The 7985-nt window shown below is 41.7% G+C and overlaps 1 long non-coding RNA gene across 2 annotated transcripts; it reads left to right on the top strand.

The window, feature by feature from the left end:
- The first annotated feature begins 1743 nt into the window (after positions 1–1743).
- On the top strand, positions 1744–5968 carry LOC311310936. 2 transcript variants are annotated; one of them, XR_014630525.1, is made up of 8 exons: positions 1744–1833; positions 2519–2617; positions 3005–3101; positions 4194–4332; positions 4456–4528; positions 4791–5170; positions 5319–5430; positions 5625–5968. It is a non-coding gene; the product is annotated as an uncharacterized lncRNA (long non-coding RNA). The 2 variants fall into 2 exon arrangements; XR_014630526.1 differs by having other exon boundaries at positions 4791–5430.
- Positions 5969–7985: the final 2017 nt, after the last annotated feature.

Raw genomic sequence — 7985 nt, 5'->3', positions numbered from 1 at the left:
AGGTTGAAAAGTTTAAAAGTATTTAAGTTCTTAGCTTCTTTAGGTTATGCATTTCCAATTCTGCCAGTTTCACATTTCAGCTAAGCTTCCAGGTTTTCCAGCCTACAAGCTTTTTAGGAATATATTCCATCATTTATTCCATGTTCCAGCTTTGACAGTATTACCGTTTATCTTCCAGCTTTTATAGCAATGTATTTAAGTTTTTAGCTTCTTTAGGCAATGCAATTCAGCTTCCAATTCTGCCAGTTTCACATTTCAGCTTCCAGGTTTTTCAGCTTCCAATCTTTTTAGCAATACATTCCATCATTACAGTGTAACAGTTTATCTTCCAGCTTTTGTAGCAATGTATTTAAGTTCTTAGCTTCTTTATGTAATGCACTTCAGCTTCCAATTCTGCCAGTTTCACAGTTCAGCTAAGCTTCAAGGTTTTTCAGCTTCCAGGCTTTTCAGCTTCCAGGATTTTCAACCATTCAGGTGTGATGCATTTGACATTTCAGATTTCTCACATTCATGCATTTTCAGCAATGCTTTTGCTATTCCGTTCAGCTGCTCAGCATTCACACGCATTTTCTGCAGGAAATGCAATTTTCTAGTTAGTGTGAATGCTGCAAGCATTCACACTATTGTTATCCAGTTCTTTATTATTTTTACTTTTTCCGTACGTTTTTTGGCTCTCTGTAGCTCCTTCATACTTTGAGCTACAGAAACCATTCAACTATCAAAATGTCCAGCTTGTTAAGGACACGATGGGACCTCTTTCAGATTTTTAATACCTTTTATACTTTTTAAAATATTCAGCTTTTTCAACTTTTTTTTTGAATGGAAGTCAATGGGGGAGTTTTGAAACCTTCTTCAGCCTTCAACTCCTTCATACTTTGAGCTACAGAAACCATTCGACTATCAAAATGTTCAGCTTGTTAAGGTTTTTATGGGTTATCTTTCAGATTTTTAATAACTTTCATACTTTTTAAAATATTCAGCTTTTTTCCCAAAAAAATTACAATGGAAGTCTATGGCAGACCTTGAAACCCCTTGTCAGCTTTGAAACCTATCTCCTCCTTCATTTTTTGTGCTAGAAACCTCCTTCAAAGTTTAAAATGTTCAGGACCTTTAGCTGAGTAAACGATCCATTCAGATTTTTGAAATTCCTTATAGTTTTTATGTAATTTAAGTTTGTTTTGGACCCTTTTTAACATTGAAGTGGATGTGTGGAATGTTCAGTTTCTAGAGTGTAGCAGCTCGTATTTTGAAAACATCTGCACGTTTTGTAAACTGCTGTTGCTCCTACAGTTTTAACAGCTCATACACATATTCTACATTAAAACGTTCACACAACTAAGCTGATTCGTACAATATAAGTGTCTAAGCCGTGTGACTTATAGTTGTGGCTCTATGACGATTCGTTCGGCAACTGCGCTCTTCATTGAAACGTATGGGCCCACACTCTGACTTTTGAGCTGCTCATTTTGCATTTTTTTACCCTTTTTGTAACTCGTTGCCATGCCTACAGTTTTTAACCTACACGGACAATTATACATAGAAATGTTCAGCAAGTTCTCAGGATTCCTACGGTGTCAATCGCTAAGCTGCAGCCTTTATATTTTTTGAGAGAGAGCTGTCTGAAGCCGGCATGCCTTTACATTGAAGTGAATGTGTGTTAGTGGGCATTTGGGATTTGTGTCACACCTGCAGCAAGGGGCGTATAGCCGGGGGGAGTCTCCCTGCTTGCTGTCACAGAGAACTGCGAGTTTCGGCATCCAGTTCGAAGTTGAAAACCATGGATGCCGATGGTCTTACAAACGCTCTGAACAAAACATTCTGCTTTGCGATGGGGTAAACTGAATTTATGTTATCTATCCCATGTCGAGGGATTGTGTGGGGAACACAGCTAGCTAACGTTATATAGTGAGCTAGCTAGATCTATGCAGACAGCTGGCTAGCTGAGCCAGGGTCAAATGTCCTCCGAAGCTATCAAGTTAGCAAAGGCAGTATTTTATATACGAACTGAATAACCTCCATAACTTTATTAATGTTGATTTATTCTTAAGTATGTGATATACTGTTGTCGTGATCCAAACAGCAATAGTGAACTAGCTGGCTAGCGTGCCAGTATCCACAGGTCAGTACGTTAGCTAGCGCACGTAGTTTGCAGCGAAGTTGAGTATCAGAATATTGCCGTATTTCACTGAAACTCATGCCTTGTTTTGCTACTATTCCGTACATAAGCTGGCCGAAGACGCAAAGTTAGTCTACCTCTTGTGCAAAGTTCCTTGCGAACTTAGTTGCTGCTAGCTGGCTAAGTTAGCCAACGTTAGCTAGCTGGCTAGTTAGCTGGCTAGCTATAATAACGTACCATTCAAGCTAACGAAGTTGTCTAGTGTTGGAGGGACAATACTGGATGTATGATGTCACCATCTTGATCAGATGACTGCTAATGGAGGAGGATAAATAAATGTTCCAACTCCTACATTGTAGAGCATCTGTGTTTAACTTAATCTGCAACTGCTGTGCTTTGCAGACTAAGAGGAGATGGACATGCCCCTTAAGCTACAATAAGACCGGAATGGTCAAAGCCATGGAGGAATCTGGAGAGGATGATGATGATGATGACGATGAGGTGGGTTAGTTGTTCAGAAAATGACCCAAAATCTTTAATACCAAATGTATAGCTGCACATTTTATGTCCCACTCCTCAGCTCGCCAGGTGAAGGGGAGAGCCTGCATGCGCGCACACACACACACACACATACACACACACACACACACACAGGAGTTTCAGAAGCCTCACAAGCAAGCTGTGGACACCATCACCATAATTGTTGTGTCTGTGGAAGGAGACGGACAGTTTTCGTTCTTCTCGAAGGGTGTTGTATATGTGAAGGAGCTGTGGACCCATCACACTGACACACCTCCCACTCTGCTGTTTTACTCTGATTATAGGTTGAATGCCTAGATTAACCTCTCTTTCTTTCTCTCTCTGCATTCTCATCTGTTTGTTTTGCAGCTTGTGTTTTGCAGCTTGTCTATAGGGTGTCAGTGAGATCTGTTCTACAGGGTTCGATGAAAAAGAGACTGCTGATTTCTGATCACTGTATCACAGAGTGAGTCACGCTGACACATACACATATACACACACACACACACACACACACACACACAAACACTGTAAGAGCCGAGGTGGGCTAGGGTTGATATGCAATACAGTAGGACCCCACTCATCCGAACTTCAGAGATCCGAACCTCCCGGTCTACCGGACAGGCTTAAAAAACTTTTATTTGAGCCTGCTATCTGGTTACTGGTGGGATTTTCATTACAGTACTGTATCCTACTGTGAATAAAAACAGACTGTATGTAGACCTACATGTTGCCTGTAGGCTGTAGACTACTGTCACGTTTCATTTCTTTGCTCTAATGTCGAGCGCAAAACGCAAACGAGTCTGCTTCGTGAGCTGCATTCCTTGGTAGCCAGAAAGCGCGTCAGCAACCTGAAGCAGAGGAGTATCGAGTCATTTTTCGTTCCCAGTTAATGGACTTCAGGAACACAGACGTGTTGTGAGAATGTAGATTAGCCTACTAGGCCTACTGTATTTGTTAAATAATAGCCTACAGCCTATAGCCTACATCGGTTGTTTTAGAGACTTTCTTTTAGGCTACAATAGCCTAAGACAGGACAACTTGTCTGTCATTTCATTTATTTATTGATTGATTATCATTTGCTATAATTGTTTTAATGTTGGGTTGTTTATAGGCTATACCATTTTGTTCTGCGAATACAGTAGCCTATCGATGCAGCGTAGGCCTCATTTGAGAATAAAGTAGGCTACTGAATTTGATCAAAGCACGCACTCAAGTGGAAATTTGTTTATCTTATTATAGGGTACTGTAGGCCTATTATAGGCTAGGCTGTATCAGTTTAGTTGGCTATTTGATTGCAATTTTGATGCATTTTCACAAGTAATTAAGGGTATTTATCTGTCTATTATGAGTCTATATGAAACAAGTATACCACTTATTGAATTTGGTGCATTTTAACATACGTTTCAGTCATCCGGACATTTCAGAGATACGAACGACCTGTGGTCCCGTTGGGTTCGGATAAGTGGGGTCCTACTGTATGTGTACAAGCGTGTGGGTCTTCATTGTTGATCTTCTCTCTCCCTTTCTCTCTCTCCCACTCTCTCTGTCTGTCAAGAGAAACTTGAGCAGTGGAACTCTCCCAGGACTGAATGGTGGGGATTGAGTGGAAGAGACATCCATCAAAGTGTCCCTGAGATGTCCAAATCACATTCAGACGCATCCAGCTGCAAGGACACGACTGCAGACACATACAGGTGAGAATAGTGACATGTACAAATACACACATACAGGCGCACAACACGCTTTCAGTCATACACAGAACAAATCACACTTCTTCCTTTAACCCCCACTCTCTCTCTCTCCCTTTTCACCTGCAGTGTATTGATCTGGAGTCTTACTGTACCTGCAGCTGAACTGTGAGAGAGGGACCTGGAGATGTCCTGAGTGCAAGTAGGCAAACTAAAGCATTTCAGAGCGTCTGTTGTCCTGGCTGGCAGAGGCCTCATTCAGTACATGATGGCCTGATCTGCATGTCTGACTCTTTCTCTATCACAGTAAGATAGCGTTATTAGAGGTTCTAGAAGTGGATCTATACATCCAGAAGTGATTGTCTTTGTGTTAGTGTGTGTTTTGTCTGTGTCTGTGCATTTGTTCATATTTGATGTATTTTTAAGAAAATCTCTTTCTCGCTTTCACACCTCCTTCCCTCCAGTCCAGACTATGAGGAGATCTCCATAGACCCAGTGTGTGGCTTGAGGCCGGTCCCGGTCAAACCAGACCAGAACATAGAGGAGGAAGCAGACCAGCCGGCGCCACACTGTCAGCTCCAGTGACATGGTCCTGCCGTCATGGAGATGATTGTGACCGTGTGTGTGTGTGTGTGGGTGTGCGCGCGTGCGCATTAAAGTTACAAACTAACTGAGACTACCCAGTGGTAGTATCAACAAAATCTTTAGTGAGAAATGTATACCTGCATATTTTATGTCGCACTCCTCAGCTCGCCAGCTGAGTGGGAGGACCCGCATGCACGCAGACACACACACGGGAGACTAGACAGGTGGCAACCATACACCTCGCAAGGACCAAGTGAGGGTTAGTACACTCTCACACTCAATAACAGACTGTATTTATCACACCACATTATGCATGCTTGCATTTACCAGTGAACAAGTCAAAGCACCCATTGAGTCTTTGGCCAGCTGAAACCCATGAGTTTCAGTGTATGTGATCCATCCAACAGAATGACCTGAGGGGCTACAGGAGCCTGGTAATAAGTGGACCACCTTCCTGAAGGCTCGTCTGGTCTGCTCCATGCCTGGGGTCAACAGCATCGACACACTTTCACAAGCTACGTGAGTGTGGTGCTATTCTGAGAACAATGTGCCATTTAAGGCAGATCGTTTTTGGGAATGACGTCTTTCGTTTGTCTTTAGAGGACTCATCCAGGTAGCTACCTAATATCATGGTCTATACCTTTTTATCCCCATCCAGTATACGTCTATCTAACCCTACTCATTTTTTTCTCCCTCTTTCTCTCTTTCTCTAGACTGTGAGATTCACTCATGTCAGGGTTGTACCATCGCCTAGTGGGTGAGAACTGACCACACCAAATAATGTCCCAGATCTAACACTGCACATGTACAGTACTGTACCAGACCCACAGCTTAGGCTGCCAAAGTTTCTGTTTTCTTCTTCCCTCTCTCCCTCTTTCTATCTTCTTCTCTTTCACTCCCTGTTTGTCTACCTCACCATGGTAGGTGGTCTGTTCCCAAGTAAATTAATTGTGTATTGCAACTGCAATTCCTGTTACTGGCACTAGTACACCCAGTAGATGTTTTCATGGTGGTTCTCTCAACCCACAGCTACAGTGCTGGAAAGAGCCCACCTGTAGCACTGCCTTTTGAATATCTGAAATAAAATGTTTTCTTTGCAATACGTCAGTGGTTTTATTTCATGTAAAATTGTCTAGTCATTTGATAGTACCATTCCAAGAGTTTCATGGAAATTGACTGCAGGTTACTGCTCTACAACATCAGGAGGATTCAACCCGTCCTCACTGATGACAGGTGCTCATCCAGGCTCCTGTCATCTCCCGCCTGGACTGCTGCAACTCCCTCCCTGCTGGGGCCCTGGCGTCAGCCATCAGACCTCTGGAGCTTGTCCAGAAAGCTGCAGCTTGCCTTGTGTTCAACTGTTCAACAAGTTCTCCCACACAACTGCCCTTCTCTATTCCATACACTGGCTCCCTGTAGCAGCAAGTGACAATGTGAATAGGTTTGTGGAGCTTCAGAGCTCATACTTATACACTGTTACTGGGAATTATTGAAAAGTCATTTTTATGTGTGATCAGAATTATTGATGCATAAAAACAAATACCAATTATTGATGCATAAAAACAAATACCAATGTATGCGTACGTTTCTAATCACACTTGTGTAGAACGGAGTTTTTGCCCTCGCGCATGCTCATTGTAGCCTATGTAATGTATCGCTCGAGACACTGGGCTTCATTCACATTCCGGTGTCAAGGTGAGTTGATGTTAGCTAACGTTACACTCGACATTTTCAACTACGACGTCATAGGCGTATTTTCCATTAAAATTAATTAGAAACGTCAAGTATGTAGCTATATGATATAATTATTGACATAAGTAACAACTTGCTAGCTAGTATAGCTGTTTTAAACAAGGGACGTTGGCTGTTAACTAGCTAACGCTAGTGCTACTTGACGTCAGTTGGTTGAGTGAGTAGATGTTAGCTAACGTTAGCTAGCGAGTTAAGCTCGACATTTTCAACTAACGGAAGTCATATTGGCGTATTTTTCATTAGAATGAATTAGAAACGTCCAATATTCATATTATCTGACATCTGTAACAAATTGGCTTGCTAACTAGTATAGCTAACGCTAGTGCTCCTAAAGTCGGTTGGTTTTCAAAACGAGACAGACGCAGATTTATAAGGAAGATGGCAATTATGCAGAGTTTGATAATCACCAGTAAACATGTACCCAGTGATGTTAACGCATAAACTCGCCATATAGGCCATGATGGGCTATTTGCAGTCTATCACATAAACATGAAGCATACCGTCACCGATTGCTATTGAGATAACGTTAGTGACAGCTGTTTGTAGGCGCTCGCAGGGATATAAACAAAGGATAGTTCCGGCTAGTTAGTTCTAACTAATACGTTCTCAGCTTGTTTATGGAATAGCCTACTGCAAATAGCCGCTATCCTAAATGGCGAATTTACCATGTAATTCCAAATGTTTGATGTAGGTATAAAGGATGGTCTTAATGCTCACTGACGTGACGTGCTTATTGGGAATGCAATTGGTCCTATTTAATATTTAATGTGTTTCTCAATGCTTTTGTTTTATATTTTCATAGATTTGACTTCCTGAAAGGTGTTTCGAAGCAAAGAGGTGAGATTAACCATTTGCTTTATGTTGCCATAATCCTAAATCTATTTGATGTTGACTGTAAAGGGATTATTATATTTCACTCTGATATAGTTTGTCCTCAAAACAAATGCAAGTGAGAAGCCTGAGACATGGGAGTGAGTTCTGGCAGGACACTCATGCATGGAGCTGTGACAGCGTATATTGGGGCACTATTTAATATTTGTGTTGTTTACATTTTCTGCTATAGTAATTAGACTTTATAGCCTTTTATAAATTAAGCGGTACTCACTGTCCAGTGCATCACAGGTTTTTAACTTGTTCATTCAGCCCAACTCTGTGCTTAAGCTGCCTATAGAAGCAATTACTTTTTTCATGACAGTAATACACTTAATGCCCAAAGGCACACCTCTTAATCATTGATAAGATAATGGTCTGGGGTTGTTTTTTTGAGGTTGCCCTAGGTCCCTTAGTTCCAGTGAAGGGAAATGTTAATGCTTCAGCTTACC

This window comes from Borostomias antarcticus (assembly GCF_949987555.1).
Source record: "Borostomias antarcticus genome assembly, chromosome: 7".
NCBI classification, from domain to species: domain Eukaryota; kingdom Metazoa; phylum Chordata; class Actinopteri; order Stomiiformes; family Stomiidae; genus Borostomias; species Borostomias antarcticus.
Note: the sequence above shows the minus strand (reverse complement) of the source record. Positions and strands in the feature narration are given on the sequence as shown.